The following is an 18,087-nucleotide window of genomic DNA, read 5'->3' as shown; positions in this document are numbered from 1 at the left end:
GTTTTTTGATTAAGAATATCTTCTTTGTAGTGTTATAGGTTTGATTTCCTCTTGTGTTCGTGTCCCACGGTCTGCCAGGTTATCTGCTGTCCACATACATATATCGGCACTTGTAATTAAAGCCCCACTATGGTGGTCACGTATAATAATGTTAGACTTTATAATAAAACTTTTAATTTTGATTGTAATCATATTGATTAAAAATATCTTTTTTGATTAAATGTGTCATAATGGAATACTAGTTGTTGTGCATGAAGTTACGTCAGAACTTTGAAATTAAAACTCCGCTAGAGTGCTCATGTTAGACTTTTACAATAAAACTTTTAATTTTGATACACGCACCACCTGAAAAAAAAAATGCGAACAAAGTCGTCCCAGGGTGAAAAATCGCCAAAGATGTGGCCCGATGTTGACATTGTGCATGTCCCTACTTGTGCGCCGCATGAAAAAAATGCGAACGAAGTCGGCCCAGGCTGAAAAATAGCCAAAGAATTCAGCCCAGTGTGTATACAACCATACGTGTACGCTCAGCTCTTCAGCCAGGTGGTAAACACACGGACAGCCCCTCACCTGCGCACCGCCCACCGCGCGCTGAAAAAAATCGCTAGAGAAGTCGGCCCAGGGCGCACCGAGCCCGTTGGCCTGCTGGTAAGCACCCGGACAGCCCCTCACCTGCGCGCCACCCACCACGCGCTGGAAAAAATAATAAAAAATCACCATAGAAATCGGTCCAGCTATTGTTCTTGAAGTTACATATCAGAACTTTGTAATTAAAGCTCCACTCACATATAATAGTGTTAGAGTTTTTATAATAAAACTTTTAATTTTTGATTGTAATCGTATTGATTAAAAATATCTTCTTTGATTAAAATGTGCTACCCATTCTACTTAAATGAAAACTTGCGTAATTATCACTAATAAAGAAAAAATGGTGCTAACCCTTCAATGCTATTGCACCATACCTGTAATAAGTTTAATCGTTGTTACGTGTATTGTGTTTCCTCTGCTTCAGGTTTTTTGGTTAAGTTTTTCTACTTCACGCAGACTCATAACATAATTCCTGACACTAATGACTTTAATAAATATATTTTCCACTTGTACTTTTGTGTATGGCTATCCTTTGCATGTAAACTGCCTACTGCACACCTGTTGTAGCGGGGGGGGGGGGGGGAATTGCGATTGAAATCGACACAGTTTGAAAAATGATGAAAGAAGTCGGTGCTGAAACAAAACACACAGCTGAAAAATGTGCACAGGTGCACAGGCTGAAAAATGTAAGTGGGTAAGCGCGCACGCAGCCCTCCGGCCACGCTCCGCCCACCGGTAAGAGCCTCCACCCGAGCGCCGCCTGCCGCGCGCAAGGAAAAATACGCGAAAAAAGTCAGCGTGACGGTGGCGCTGCCCTGGTGGCAATGTTGTAGTTTCTCATACCCGTAGCCTCACAACCCCTACATACTACTTATCTTTTATTGCGCTACTTCACAATGATAGATTCAGGCTGAATAGCCTGACAAACTTGGCTTTGGCGCTACGTACACAAAAGCTACTAAGTCAACGTCGGACGAAACTTGTTGAGCGAAATCACCGAGAATCAGACTTACAGTAGCGTCATACCTTTATACAGTACGACGTGAGCTGGTATTTAATCATAACATTTAGAGGATATTGTTTTACAAAAAGAAATATCGTCTACCATCGTATCTGCAAAGCTACGCTGTCTGTCTCGGTCACAGCCTATTCCGGTCCCGGTGTACGGTAACTGTTAAGCAACTTATTCACGATACACGAAGTGAATGCGGTGTTGTAAGGCAAGAAGCAATGACAAATGACTTACCTGTCGGCAGTCGTTGATTGGGTATCGGGTACGAGGCGTTCGGACTCTCGAATCGTTTCTACCCCAAGAAGCAGAGCAGAAATGTTGTACAGGCATCTTCCCTGGCAGCCGTCCGAAACGGACGCTGGCGACTCCGTGGATGCCGGTTCCAACCGGCACAGCCGCCGCGCTGTCGCCTGTTTGAGCGCTCGCGAACAAATTTGAAAGCGGCCAATCAACGCTCAAACAACGAATTCATCCTCATGGGAACCAATCAGTAATCACTAGCCTCCGGATGTCTCCATGACGTTCAATTTATAACGTTTTCTGACGTCCGATGACGTGAAACGCATGAAGCGCCTCACTTTATCCCATAAAGGAACTGGCGAGTTTCGGGCCCTTGTTCGAATTTCCAACTGCCGCCTGCCACTCTCGCCCTCTGGTCTCCCTCTCGGCTCTCGCCGTTTGAAGTTTGAGTTTGTAGCCACCGTGGCGTCTTCACATTGCATCAGGCTCTGCAATTACATTTTCTTCGTTTTTTTTTCGTTTTTTTTCTTCGAGTTATTTATCTTAGTTTTTGTTGTTGTTGACGTTTCGCTGGTACTTAATATCTTCACCTTCAGATGAGAGTATGTGCACCAATTGACGTTACAGGGATACAGCAAATCGCAGCAGTTATGTGCATCAAAATATGTGGCGGTTAAATTAAAATGATGGCTACTCACTAAATATGTGCTTAAATTACATGCATGTATCCAACAGGCTACCTATCGAGTTATTTTGAACACTGCGCAATTCCAAGTGTGGAAATAGGAAAATCATGCATTGTCTATAGGCTGTATGTGAACTATACAGAATAGGTTGTATATAAACACAAGGTCAATACATGGTGATTATACTTTCTATTGAAAAATAGCAATAAATAGTCAATGTCAATAAAAAGTCAATACAGTACATAGAATGTTCATAAGGGGTAAAAAGAAAGTCAACATTCATTTTTGTAAGAGGGAGCAGCAAACGTGTGGCGCCAGATCGTATGGTCTATGCTGCGCAGGCTCGAGTCCCTCAGGATTCACATTAACTTCGTGGACGGATAGTTGTCGAAGGCGGGTGTTGGAAGAAACCGATAACATTGGCACCCTTTGCATACTCGGGTGTGCGTGCGTATCTGCGCGCACCTGTAAATTCTCAGTTTTTCTATTAAACATTTACCCATGCACCACGGTCTCTGCTGTTGCTGACGTTCGACTCCAACAAAAAGCTACACAGAATCTTTTGTTACGGCAAGTGCACGAACATGCGTATAGATCCTGTTTCCGTTCCTTTTCTTTTTTTTTCTTCGTCCTTTTTCTTTACAAGAACTAAGGTGACGCCCAAGTGCTACGGGAAGCCAGCGTCAGCAAGGTCTTTGGTCATCGCTTTGATGAGGTCTCTCTGTGCTGGTGACTGCCGCCTTGGCCGCTGAGCTACCGTACCGCCTCCTTTGTTGGAATTGCGTGAGTTTGAACCAAGCAGTGTGCAACAACGAAATTTCGCAAGAAATTTTTCAAGAAAATTTCGCGCAAATTGGTAAAAAAATTTCCCACCGTTGACTGCTGTGCACAAATTAGATCCGCTCCAACGTTGACGGAAATATCCCTTATATCAAGCGTGCGATGACCGGAACAACGGCACTGAACAGGGCTTTGTGTATTAGTTTCTTTGTCTTTTGCACTTCAACAGTGAAGCACTTGTTCAATTTCAGAGACGCTCAAATACACGTTTTCCATATCCCGTACTTGTACTGCGAGTCCTACCGTCCTACCTGCGAGTACCGAGTTCCACCAGTTGCAGTGATGGGCAAAGTACCTCAAAATTATACTTCAAGTAAAGTACCTGGGGTCATTAGTACTTCAAGTACAGTACAAAGTACCCAGTTCCAAATGTCTTCAAGTAAAATACAAAGTACTAGGCAAAGTACTTCAAGTACTCATCAAGTACATTGCGAATTTAATTTGTATCACTTTTTATTTCACTGTTTAGTATCTGTGTCTTGCTTTTTTTGTCAAAACTTTACCGAGCATTCTTCACAAATCCTCTAAAGTCATGAAGTCCCAGGTTAAGACCTAACCCGTGGATATGAACTTAATCAGATGGCATAATTTGCAGTTACATGTAGGGAGGTAATCCGTCAGCTGTGCGGTGATTATGTTTTATACCCTGACTGATCCAAGATCCCCCGCCTACTGTGGTGTTGCGGTACTAATCTGCTGGACCAGGCTAGGAAATTTCGAGGGGAAAAAAAGTACAAGCCAACGGAGATTATATATTTCGCTGCATCCCATGCTGCTTTTGAAATACAACATGTTTAAACAAAGAATATGAAGAATGTAAAAAAGGATGAAGCACAATGTAAGCCGCCATTTTTATATGACTGTGATCTGCAGCAATTTAATCCATGTGACCAATTAAAAAGGTACAATGTAAAAATTAAAGCATGTGCGTTTCTCAGAGTGTTCTGTAATGTAATGCCCACACAATAATCACACATTGTGATATCAAATGATTATTAATTGCCAACGAAGGAAACAATGTAAAAAAGCATAGAACCCTGCATTTGAAAGCACAAAAATCGTTTTTGGTAAAATGTCATACTGGGACTCTTGATAGTGCATCCCATTAAAAGCGGTAAAATGACGGCAAGAAGACGAAAACACACAGATAGCGCTATCTGCTATGTGTGTTTTCGTTTTCTTGTTGTCATTTTAGCGCTTTTTGCAGGGCGAATTTTTGATACTCTTTTGTGATTTTTTTTTCTGGACTCCAAGTTTGGGTACTTGAGTACTTGATGGGAAAGTACTCGCAAAAAGTACTTTAAGTACAGTACAAAGTACACGACTTAAAATGTACTTACAGTAAAGTACAAGTACACAAAAATTTACTTAAAGTACTACTTGAGTACTTGGTACTTCAAGTACTGCCCATCACTGACCAGTTGGTTCGAGCAATCGGTTGATTAACATTAAAAAAACACAGTTCATTTCTGCCTCGACCAACATGGCTTCTACGTCCAGTTCATACCGTTCTGTAAACCGTTTTGTAAAGAGGTCTTGCTTGTCACCATGACAGTTTCTTCGTGATTGAATACTTTGACCTTAACTGATTTTCGAGAGCAGGGAAGTACAAGTTGTTTAAACAGTCGAACGCGTTGCGTAGATCAGTTTGTAGTTACTTGGTAGGTACATCAGCCCCAGTCAATAACAGCTTGAGAGGTCTCAAGGGAATCATTCCTCAGCAACACTTTGTCTGCTTGCAAGTGAGGTACAACGATGAATGGGTTGTCGAAAGTCTGGTCATCAACTAAGACTGTTTTTCGGACCAGCCCTTTAACTATGAGGGGTTGACCGTTGGTTCCTTCCAGTCGTACAGATGAAGGTTCAATATGAAGCCTGAGCGCATCAGCAACACTCTTATTCAACAGAGGTCTTGAAGAACCGGACTCTAAAAGCGCTAATTGTCGACGTCCATTCAGTTTGATGGGGATGACCTTAGTAGTACCTGCTGGTGTTCTGCACCTGACTTGATTCACTACTGATGCTTCGGTGCACGTGCCAGAGGCATCAGTGATGCGTTTCCCGAAATCAGTGACGTTGCGCCTGCCATAAACCTCTGCTGCCAGTTTAAAAATTCTTGCATTAAAGGCATGGGGCAATGAAAAACGAAGTGACCAGTAGTCCTGCAGTTTAGATACAAACACTGGACCTCGCGGTGATTCATTGACCTGGGAGATGTCATAAGTGACACAGTGTTTTGTGGCGCTGGACGCGCTCGCTGCTCTGGTAATTGCTTAGGCTTGACAGTGTGATTTTCTGCATATATTTCCTGTTGGAGACTTTTGAGAGGCTCCTGAGCGCTGTTCTGGGAAACCTCACGTAGGACTCAGTGCACAGGGAATCGGCGAGATGTGAAACATTTGTTCAGCCTTGTTACGTAGTTGTTCTTGTGCCTTCTCTTACTCCTTGGGCTGGTGAGATGCAATCAGTGTGTTTTACCGAAGTAATGACTCTAGCATATCATCTAGCGACGTGAACCCCTTGTCGAAGTAACGTTCTTGACACTAGGCAGTAGTGGCTTGATGATTACTTCACACTTTTCCTTTTCGACTGTAGGGTACTCGCACTCATCCACAAGCTCCTGCTTTCGTAACGCAAGGCTCGCTGAGCTCTCTCCGACACACTGGGTCGCAGCAACCATCATCTCTTTTTCTTGTAGACATCATCATCTTGTCTCTATGTAGACAGTAGCATTTGCGGAGAGCTGCCTTCATATTTTTCCATGAAGTAATCTTAGAGGAATTCACGTAATACTTTATCCATGTGAAATATTTTGGGGCAGCTTCGACACAGTTAGTGGAACTGCGATATCAGGGTGTACCTTGTATGTCCGGAACCAGAAGTCGGTCTGATGGATCCATCCTTGCTAAGGTGAGGAACTGCATTAGCGGCAACAGACGACACGTGTCGCTCACTTGAAGCTGATAAACGTAAGTTTGACAGGTCACTAATTGTGGTGCGTTCCAAAGCCTTCGTCTTCCTAATCTTCTTGGTGGCGGCGTGTTGCACCTCTGAAACATCTGAAACATCGGTGGTTGAACATGCCATCAAACGGCGCAGACACGCAGAAATCGGAAACGGTGCAGACACGCTTTCCGAATGCTTCCGTTCAATAACTGGTGCAAGAAGATCGCAAATGAGATCGTGCGTCGCTCGAAGGTAAGGGGTGTTCGCTTGGATATTTGGTCTCGTGGCTGTCTCCTGTCGAAACGGATCCTCAGGAGTTATGAGCCGCGCTTGCAAATCGCTAACTTGCTTTTGCAGAATGTTCATCACAGTCACTACAGAACGGAATGCCTAAATCATTGCCGTGTCGTCCATCTCAGCGAAATCCTCTATAGAATATTCCGCACTGGAATGTTCTGCCATCTTAGTACTACGCTGCTCACGACGTACGAGTGAAAGCTGTGGATGAAGAGCAGGTGCTGGCTGGCTAGTTCCATCTCAAATCGAACAATCCGATACATTTAATGTCTCCAATGAACGGGGAAAAAATATATGTTGAAGCCATCGGTTAGTTAGGAGAAATATACGCTTTCGGAATTCTCTGCGCTGCGCGGTTCGGGAAATAGGAGAGGAGGAAAAAACCGCCTCTCAGAAGACGATGTCGTCGCGTGCAGGTTTGAGCGTTCCCTACAAGGCTATTCGTTGCTTACAAGGCTATATTGTCGCGTTGTAATCATTTCTTAATCTGGCTTTAGACCACGTAGAGCACATCCTCCTCCTGGATTGGCAGTACTGTGTTAGTTTTTGTTTGTCTGCAAAAAATATCCAAGTTGACTCAAAGCGCCGAAAAGCACCATATTCACTGCAACTTTTCGGGCGATGTAAAAAACAGATAAGATTGAACTTGATGCCGTTTAATTTATCATTCATGAAGCTACCGAATTATATATCATTTATTACTCTACTCTCTCAGGAACGTGAGCAATACCTCTTTAAGTAGCACCATACCGCCGAAAAATGACGAATTTCGGAAGCCACCCACCAAAAACTTGCCTCAAAAATTGTACATGTCGTAGGTAGTCCCATAGACCATGCACAGAAGAAAAATCAAAATTCGGACTTGATTGGTAGGCGCACTGTGAATTTTTTGCCAGCCCTATACGCGGAGCGCATTCAACTGGTGGCATCGTGTCCCGCGTGTTGCAAAATCGAATTTTCCAAAGGGACTTTCAACTTCTGTGTTCACATGAAAGTAATTGCTACAGTTTGAAGCCGTTCTGAGCGTTTATGTTCGTAACAGTGTTGAAATCACTGAATGTAGATTGTGGAGCAACCAGATGTGCTCGCATTTTTTTTTTTTTTTTTTTTTGCGGGGTGTCACAGATGCATTGCAAGTGCTGGGAGCTCGTCAGAGTACTTTAGAATACTTTTGCGTCTTTATAAGAGGTATATTTGTTCACGGTGATCATATCGAAGCATATTTACACTACACAGAATAAAAACAACTTGAGAGCGAATAAGACAAGGTATGAAGGTAACGTAAGTTACGCAGAGCATCTCGGGAGGATGAGAGTGCTCGTGTCATGAACTACAGTATGGTGTTGTAGGAGCCACTTTCCTTAATGTTACTTTTGATGGCATGTTCTTGTCAGATTTTCTTTATAGGCTCTTCTCACGTTACATGCTAACTCGCTGCAATCCTGGCAGTTACTCCTGGATGTTCCTGGGAAGGCAACACCGAAAGCGGTCTCCATGCAGTTTAGGGCCTGTCTTTCTGCCCATTTCTTCACGTATTTGGGAGTGTGCCTCCATCGACTTCCATGTGTATTTCAGCTGTGTGACGTAAATTGCTTCAGATGATATATTCTCAATGATTTCTTCGACCACGTCGGGCTGGTGCACAAACGGCTCGCCCCGTGAGCTTCCTTCAAATGTGGGCGACATTGCTGCTTGCTGTGATTCAGCCACCTTTGCTGTGAAGTACTTGAAGCAGCTTCTGCACAGCTAGTCCATTTCTATTACCCCTTTGGTTTGATCCGCTGGAACCAAATTCTTTATCGCAGCTACGCCGGTCTCCGAAGCAAAGCGAAAGTTCTTTATCCGAAACACTTTTTTCCTGGGTATGTGACGGTAGTCAGCGCAAGACACACTGGCAGCGCTGTACAACGAAGAAGCCATTGAGGTAGTTATGATGCCAGGACGACACAGCACAGTAATGCAAATGTGTTCACATAGTCTGTATAAGGGCACTCCGAGCACTTCTGTAGTCGAGGATGATGCGAAACTTTGCGCAAGGTGTCTTCCGAGAGTTAATCCGTCTAGGACCTTCCCATGGTCGCAGCATGTCGAACCGAAGAACATATTGGACAGCGGCGCCAGTCGCGCTGTTTCGGCAAGGTTCACAAAAGGCACCATGAATTAGCCTTGAATGTGTGCGTAAGACACTACACAACGACACTTTGCTCTGTGCGATTTCCGCCGTCCGGGGTCATGGAGACGTATGAAAGGAAATGTTTTAAAGAATGCTGGAAGTCACTGCGTCTGACCTGCCACAATGTGTACCGTAAATATGCGAGTTTGTAATCACCCTGAACAGATATAGCTCTTACAAAGATATAAACGCATTCTGTTCTTCAAGGGATCCCACCACTTGCAATGCATGTGTGACATCCCGCTAAAAGTGCTAGCACATCTAGTTGCTCCACAACCTACATTCAGCGATTACAACACTGTTATGAACATAAACGCTCAGAACGGCTTCAAACTGCAGCAATTACTTTCATGTGAACACAGAAGTTGAAAGTCCCTTTGGAAAATTCGATTTTGGAACACGCGGGACACGGTGCCACTGCTTGAAAGCGCTCCCCGTATAGGGATGGCAAAAAATTCACAGTACGCCTACCGATCAAGTCCGAATTTTGATTTTTCTTCTGTGCATAGTCTAAGGGAATACCTACAACATATAAAATTTTCGAGGAAGTTTTTGGTGAGATTTTTTAGATAAAGGCTTCAGAAATTGGTCATTTTTCGGTGGCATGGTGCTACTTAAAGAGGTATCGCATACGTTCCTAACAGAGTAGAGTAGCAAATTATTTATAAATCAATAGCCCCATGAATGACAAATTAAACGGCATAAAGCTCAATTTTATCCGTTTTTTACAACGCTCGCAAAGTAGCAGTGAATATTGTGTTTTTCAGCGCTTTGAGGCAACTTCTATATTTTTTTGCAGACAATCAAAAACTGACACAGCACTGAAAACGCGGGAGTCTATTCTGCCCTACGTGGTCTAAAGCCAGATCAAGAAATTAGTACAATGCGACAAGAAATAGCCTTGTAGGTAACGCTCAAACTTGCGCGCGACGACATCGTCTTCTGAGAAGCAGTTTTTTCCTCCTCTTCTATTTCCCAGACTGCGCAGCGCAAAGAATTCCAAAAGCGTTTATTTCTCTTATCTCACTGATGGCTTCGAAATATATCTTTTCCCCTTCGTTTAAGACATCGAGTGTACCGGACTGTTCGATTTGAGATGGAACTAGCCAGTTATCGTCGTCCGTGCATCCAGCGATCGTAGTTAGGGCGCCAAGTTGTAACATTGCGAGCGTTACCGTGTAACGATGGACCTTCAAGCAAGACGTTCACACTCGGTCTGTGTTTCGAGGCAGAATGCGTAGTTCCTTCCCTACCTCATCCCCTTCCGTTTATTTTCCCTATCACACACCGTCTTCGTCACACAAGTATTCAGTTTTTTAATTCTCCCAAGTGTCCGACATGAGACACATTCGTATGCTTTGCGGATTGTAAACAGGCCCACATACTTGCGAGAATGCCATAAACGTGTGGGCACCAATCTATCCTGTCTGACTGTGTTTCCCTTCGTCTGCTTCTCTTCACTCTTAGAGGTAGAATGACCCAAGCACTGTAGTTTTTCTTCCCTCCCGGAGCTCTACAGATCAGTCTGGGGAACCATCCCTTCTTTGTGCTCTGTCGTTAATCAAGCCCAATTGTGGAGGCTATAGCTGACACAGGGGCTGTTGTATGCGATGGTATCGAATGTATGTAGCCGACGAGTGAGATTAATTTTGGTGCGTGTCCGCGGTTGCAGTGTTCCTTCCTACTGACCACACTGGTTGAGACACAGAACTGATCCATTACTTCAGGAGATGAGAATGTTTTATTGGTTCCGAGAAATAGTATCGCAAGGGCGTAGAGCTGACGTGACAGAATAGTACCTCATTCCCACGTCAATGTAGGGCAGTAGGCACTCATAGGTTTGACCGTACCCCTGCAAAACTGAGCCATAATGAGGTGGGCATGAGTGAGCAAATAGAGAGCTGAGCAGGAGATGAATGAGTATGATTAAGCGAACGAGGAGATGAGCTGAACAAAACCCATTCCTGAGAGTGTTGATCCATGCCCTCTGGCGAGTGAGCTCAGCATGAGTTAGCTGAAATGATGCTCAAAGTGGACGAACTGAGCATACGCGAACTTGAATAACGCTCCCACGCCATGAACTGAACAGTGTGATTGCACTCCCCACCCCCGTACTTGTGATTCCAAATAAACCACTGCCTTACACCGTGTATTCCACTAACAACCCTCTAGGTGGGAGTGCACTCCCCTAGGTTTTCAGCAACAGCTGGCCTGAAATCTCTTAGATTACTCAATAGATCTCGGCTACCCACGCATATACTCATCAACATATACCCCTCCCCGTATAGAGGTCGATAACCACATTTGGCCGTTCTCGAATCCGCATTACATGAGCCATCTCTCGTTATATCAACCTCGTGACACTGTCTTGGGGGGGGGGGGGTGGCATACACAGAACTGTGAAATGAGACAACAAAAATGACCGGAGGCAACCCATATGCGCGCGAAGGTGAACACCGAGAGAGCTCAGCCAGAGACGGGAAGCCGAGCCGAGGACGAGAAAGCAGGAGTTAGCAAACAGAAAACTGAATGGAGGTGATTCAGCATGGGTGAGCTAAACGAAGACCTGAGCTTGAGTGAAGAAGCAAGCGGAGAGCTGAGCATAGAGTGAGTGAGCATGGGCGAGGAAGCGGAGAGGTGAACTCGGAGTTACGGAGCGTGAGTGAGCGGCAGTCACGAGTGTCGTCTTCTGGCTGCGACCAACCTCTCCGTTTATTTTCCTTTACGCCTGACCATTACCACGTGCACGAACATGACTTGTGTACCTTGATGCACGGCGTCTCAGTACCCATTAATGGAGCTGTCGGCAGATTTTGAAAGTTGCTTCTGCGGTTCTGCCCGCACAACCAGTAACTACCAGCATCCGACAGCCGTGGACAGCCGACACGGGTCTGAGCAACCGCAGCCGGGTGTAAACATCCATCGTACGCCTCGGGGACGCCGTTTGTTGGGTGGTACAATCCATATACAACAGCAGATGTACAACGTACACTGCTCGGGACACTGTGCGCACCCCATCCGCACTGCGTGCGCAGGGGGCGTTCGAGCACCCTTTTTCGCCTCGACACTCCGCCTTCCTGTTCGCTCCCCTCAGTCGACAGACTCCGTCTTGGGCAAACGACAAGTCTGTGCAGAAGGCATATTTATTTCGACTATTTATTTTAATTAATGCGACTCGATGTAGATTTTAGAGCTGAGTGGTGTTACCGCTTGAGAGAAGTTGTCTCCCACTCAGTGGCGTCACTAGGGGGTGCGGGGGGTGCGGTCCGCACCGGGTGCAGCGACGGAAGGGGTGCCATGCCGCACCAATACTGCCGCTTCCTCCCGTTCTCTGTGGCACGATGACGCCAAAAACACCATGAGGGCCCTTCTGCGAGGTACTCTTTTTTTTCTGAGTGTAGTGTAATATGTTTATCGTGAATCGCCTGGTACGGAAAGTTACGTTAATGGGGCACGGGGTGGGGTGGGGTGGGGGTGACGCAAAGAGCTCCCGCACCGGGTGACGCGTACCCTAGCGACGCCACTCCTCCCACTGATGCTGTCACCCTGGTGCTCTAGAGGACCTGGAGCACATTCATCTTCATTGCTCACAGTACCAACTTTCGCGAACCGCACTTCTCACCTGAACTCTCGCCCATTCTCTCTACCAAAATTGTTTGGTCCCCTGCCGAATGCAGCCACCAACGATCTGCGCTGAAAGCTCTTTTGACGTTTTTGGAGACAATAGGACTTCGATCCTTATTGTGAAGGGGCTCATTATTTTATTTCCCCATATCACCACCCACCAGCAATGAGGCAGAGTATCGCCCCTGAGATGAAACTCCCCATTCATCATCTTAAAATAGAGTTGTTGTTTTGTTGTACATAAGTGTAAACATCACAAACGCTAATAATTCAAACTGTCGTTCGCGCAAGTGCAATTAAGTGTACGACTATGTGTATTGCCGTCTTCTGTCCCCGTGTCTCTCGGTCTTCTTCATGGATCTATACCAGCTAGCTTGCACCCTTTCCCTTGTTTCATTTGTACGTTTCGCTTGCAACTTCTTTGTGATCACCACTTCCTGTCGGAATGATCCCCTATTGTTAGTGTGCCGCGAGCAGTAGCTTCGAATATACACCTATGAATATACTTCGGGATGACGCACGCAAACCAGGGTCAGAGCCGAGCAGAGGCAGAACGGACCGGGCGCGCAGACAATTCCCAGGTGTTGCACCACTATCTCTTCCGATTGGTGGCGGTGTTAGCGCACGAGACAACTAGTCGTCCCTTCCTTTGATATTTTCTCCGCTCTTTCTCCTTTTAATGCATCAGTATTATAGTCCTTTCTACGCAAGAATCGCGGCGTAGTCTGTCCATACCCACTGCACGACGAGTGGAGAGGGAACGAAAGTGCGCGTGGAGGGTGCGACGCGGCCACGGCGCCTGCGCGTCGGCGGAACAGCCATTCCCCCACAGCTGCCTGTAGAACCCATTGTTTGAGATAATTCAGGCAACAATGGGCATGCAACCAATGAAAATGAACGATGATGCCTACCATTCGGCCAATAAGAGTCTCTCAGTTTGACACGCTTCTCGGCCGACCCTGGCTACAATCGTCTTTTGCTGGTTTTCAGACCTGACACTCCTTGTTCCGCATTCCAAAACGCCAAGGCCAAATTTGGACAAAACACACATTTATTTGGTAAATCGTATTCACTGAAACGTCTCACACAAATATTCACCATGCGTACAGAGCCCAAAGCCTTGCTTTTGTTCACAGTCTGCAACCAAACCAAGCTCGAGCTCGCAAAACACACTCACAGTCTACACCTAGAAGCGACCGACGGTCACATGAGTGCATGCCATTTCACAGTGAGCGTCTGCTTTCATTGCTTGCAGTGCATCAAATGTTACAACGAAATGGGAAATGCTTGTGTCGCAACAACACTGAATTCTTTCTCCGTTGTCACGGCATTTGAAAATGCGACGGCGCTCAGAGGCGTCAGGCCATTACTTCATTGTAGATCCGAACTGTAGGATTTGTTCGTAGCATGATACTTGTGTCATAACATGTCACAAGCGCAAGGTTACTTTATAACACGAAGAAATCCGTGAACACACTCATCTTTCAACGCAATAGTAATGCGGCGCTGTCACCAAGATAGTCGCGACGCCGCGACTCCTCCTCACAACTGCCAACTAACTACCGGTCAGGTCGACAGCCCGCGAAAAACAGATATATCTAAACTGCCAACCAATCGTGGAGCGGGCAACGTCAATACGTATGGACGATGATGCCTGCATGACGCAGTAATACCACGTGGTTATGAAGTGAAACACTTTTTAGAGCCGCGAACACGGGAGGCTGTGGAGGCCTGGTGCAGCTGTGGTGGTAGACAGGTTCAGACGTGTCGGCGTGGGCGTGTCATGGGTTATGAAAGCTGCGCGAAGGAGCGGCGGCGAATGAAGGCTGAGGTTGCGAGACGGCGCCGCCAAGATGAATCGGAGTAAGCACGAAACGCTCGTTTTGCTGCGAATACAGCCTTTCGTTAGCGTTGCGTAGGGTAGTGTGACGGTTGTGCAGCGTTTGTGAAGGGTCGTTGAAGGGTTGCGCAGCGTTGTGAAGGGGGGTTCCCAATGGGTTTTCAAGTTTTAATGCCAGCGTATTTTTTCTTGCTCACTCTTCTTTTCGCCTGCTTGTTCTTCTTCTTTCTTGTTCCTCGTTCTTTTTAAATGGAATTTAAACTCGGTTTTACGGCTGACGGACCTCTGGATTTATCTTATGTTTTTGTTCCGATAAATCATTTATCCCACCTTATCGGTTACAGATTTTTGTTAAAAATGCTGTGAAGTGGCATCTATTGAAGCGGCATCTATTTACCTTTCGTTGCTTTTTAATAAAAATATGGCAGAATTAAGCGAATCCTTCGCGTTATTTCAGCGACAGCTATAGCTGTCGGGTTCACGGTTTCGGCTGCAGACAGGAAATAATCTGCAAGTCTGTACATGCGCTGTGGATGGGTGGATGACTAGTTGCTTTTCTAGGGAGCCTACATGCGCTTATCTGGATTGCAGCGCCATGGATAGCGCTGTTGTTAGTGAAGCTCCATGGGATGCAATGCAGCCTGGGACCCAATGTCCCCATGCGTGTTCCGAAGCGGTTCCAGACGCAAAAACTTCCAAAGCTGGCCGGTTGCACAGTTGCAGTTGCACGGTGAAGAACATGACTCTCCGACCATATGACATACACACCGCTGATATAGACGGAAGTGTGTGCGTTAACTCGCAATGTGCAGCTCACAAAACATACAAAGTGGTTTTCTATGTAACGTCCTGTCTTCTTTTGGCACCATGTCTACGGTCGATGCAAACCAACTCGCTCGCATCATTGTGCTTGCAGCTTTCCTTTGTTTTCGCCCCAGAAATGCCGTTGCAGACGTTCGTACATGCACTTTTTATTCATTTATTTGTTTTAAAGGTAACAAAAACTACTCGAATGGGATACAACAAACAACTGCTTGTTTACAGGGAACGTGCTCTATGTAGCCGAATTAATGTGACACTCTTCTCCAGTATGCCCCTGACGCATACAAGCCCCCAGCCTCCCACTCCTTCCTGCTGTCCTCTTTTCATCTATCCACATCTGTACCCCCGTAGGGGGCATCAGCGTACTCTGATGTTTGGTGAGTTGCGCCACCACGGACCCCAGCCCCCAGTCCCAAGGTGTTATTCGTACCGTGCCGAGGGGATTTAAGGTGAAACCTTGAAGGGTGGCAGTCGGGATCTTGGTCAAGCCCCGGCTGATAGGTTGTCAAAACTCAGGGACCTTCCCGTATGTATGAGTATGAAAAACGGGTGACTTCTAGGAATACTCATTTGATTAAACCTGCATGGGTAGATATTCTTCTTTAACTGAGATCGTGGCCGCGAAGCGACCGCGGACCGAAGCCTTAAGGACTGTAACAAAACAGTTCACCTCGAAGTACATCGTACTGACTTCTGCGGACACAGATATAAAAGCCTACCACTAGGAAAAATGTCACCCTTTTCATTGAGAAAGCGGTGGCATCACTGTCTAAGAACGTTACTGAAATCAAACGTATACGATCTGGTGACCTGCTTCTAAAATAAACAAATGAAAAATAGTGCGAACACATTCTAAACGCACATGAGATGATGGGAAAGAAGATTTCAACTCCCCTGCACAAAACACTGAACACGTGCAGGGGGGTCATCTCAGTTTCAGAGCTGATGGACGTACCTGTAGAAGAAATCCTTGAAAACCTGAAACATCAGGCCGTGATAGATGTGCGCAAAATTGAGATCCGTAAGAATGGAGAGTATATCATCCCAAGAAACATCGTAATAACCTTTGACAAAACTTCATTACCTGATAAATTAAAAGTAGGGTATCTCTCGGCTGATGTGTGGCCGTACATCCCGAATCCTTTCCGTTCCTTCCGTTGGAATCGATACGGGCATGCGGCTGATGCGTGCCGAGGTTCTCCCTGTTGTGCAAGATGTGGGCAGGCAGGCCACGACAAAAAGGAATGCAAGAGGGCCGACCATTGCGTCAATAGCCCCGGTTAACACCCCTCATATTCAAGATTCTGACCAAAGTGGAAGTATGAAAAGGAGATTCTACATGTCAAAATAACACAAAACATCACTTGTGTACAGGATTTATGCACTGTTTAAGATACCTGAGCGATTCCTGGCATGCTGGTTGGCAATACACACGGAAAGCATCCGCATGAATCAGAATAACTGTGTGATATATATTCTTGTCTCGCCATACCGAAACTACCTGAATGCATATTGCGTGTTTTAGTTGCGTGTTTCTATGTGCCCTATCCTACAATGTAAGAAACGCACTCACTTTTTGCGCCACGTTCAAGCCTCGGACGTTAATTCCTTTGCCTAACTCAGTGATTGTGTTGCATACCCTCTAAAACCAAAGCAGGTTCACGCTGGGAGTGTCTGTGTCTGGGACATAATCTGTTGCAGCAAAATGAACTCTGATGCATAAACCAAACCACGGAGGAACAAGAACAGAAAAGACTGGTGATGCAACGAGGGGTATTGCGAATGCAATCGTTGAATTGCTAACAAATGCGGATAACATTTTAAATTGCACATAATGGTTTGCAGATATGAGACAAATGTAGAGGCAGAACTGCAATGAGTTGTGATGTAATGCTAGGAGGGGAGGGATAACGCCCTGTGGGGGTTTGCCTTAATAAATAATATCCAGTGATCCGAACTATAGGTGATAACTAGTTTGTGTCTCCCTCGTTATGTGCACGGGTTTAGTACATGCAAAATAACGGCCTATGAGTGCTGAAATCCATATTTCGAGAGCCATTGGAAGTATTCAGAAGATACCCCTGGGGGATGACTACAGCCCTAACAGCATTTACCGTAACATGGGCAGTCCTAGAATGACCCTTTGTTCATGTCGGTAGACCCACGCCACAACGAAGCAAAATGTCCCGCCTTGGCTTGCAAGATGTAATATAACGGAGCATTGCAATACCCGCCTGGTGATACCTTCACCTAGCTAACACGCGCGATGATATGCCTTCCAGGCACTCCTAGCCGCCAGCGGGTACTCGAACGACCCTCCTCCGCGAGCTGTGTACGGGAAAAGGGGAAGAGTCACGTCGGATAGCCCGCCATAAACATTTCTGTGCCCGTGGCTCCTGTAACGCCATCTATCTTTTGAGCTGAGTTTTCTGCGCAGACCATAGCAATTTCCGAGGGGTTAGCCTGATAATGTTATGGAATTAAAACGGAGGAGACTTTACATAATTGTTATGAACCAAAATGACATTGGTGTAGGAGCCATTAGTGAGAATATCTGTTACAGGTTTTGTCGTTGTCTCACCTGAGCGCTAATAACGTCCTCCGTATTTTTCTTCTTGTAGGTAAGCTGCTGTCTCAAGCTGGGTCGCAGTTTTGGTGATTTGTGTACTCGTCTAGCGCCGTACTACACTCGTCTCCATGTACTACTGGTGAGTCTACCAAATTTCATGCACCGCGCTTGTGTGTGGATTGTGGTACCCATATTCCTCATGAGTTCTTCGTCTGAGTTTCGATTATATTGTTAAGTAACGGGATAGCAAGCGCTGGAGGGAGAACCAGTTTATTTGGAGACCAGGAAGAACTGACCCGAACCTCTCCATATTTTTCGATTTTTTTTTTTTCAATCCCAGAACTGACCCGAGCGCAAGCGCTCGTGCTCAAGACATCATCCTCAACCTCTTCAAAGGCTCTTCCTAGCAATATTAAGTCGCGTTTGGCAAGTCTTTTACTGCCTCCTGCA

The 18,087-nt window shown here is 45.8% G+C and overlaps 1 protein-coding gene across 2 annotated transcripts in view; it reads left to right on the top strand.

Annotated features, from left to right (window-relative positions):
• The window catches only part of LOC135372798 (synaptic vesicle glycoprotein 2C-like), a 767,922-nt gene that overhangs the window by 184,515 nt on the left and 565,320 nt on the right, over positions 1-18,087 (top strand). The window contains exon 2 of one of the 2 annotated variants that reach the window (XM_064606262.1): positions 17,690-17,776. The exons of the other annotated variant lie outside the window; for it this stretch is intronic. The gene's annotated coding sequence lies outside the window, so the exon portion shown is untranslated. The remainder of the gene's footprint in view (positions 1-17,689; positions 17,777-18,087) is intronic. 2 annotated transcript variants of the gene reach the window in all.

This window comes from Ornithodoros turicata, unplaced genomic scaffold (assembly GCF_037126465.1).
Source record: "Ornithodoros turicata isolate Travis unplaced genomic scaffold, ASM3712646v1 Chromosome17, whole genome shotgun sequence".
Taxonomy (NCBI): Eukaryota; Metazoa; Arthropoda; class Arachnida; order Ixodida; family Argasidae; genus Ornithodoros; species Ornithodoros turicata.
This window is presented reverse-complemented; position numbering and strand designations above follow the sequence as displayed.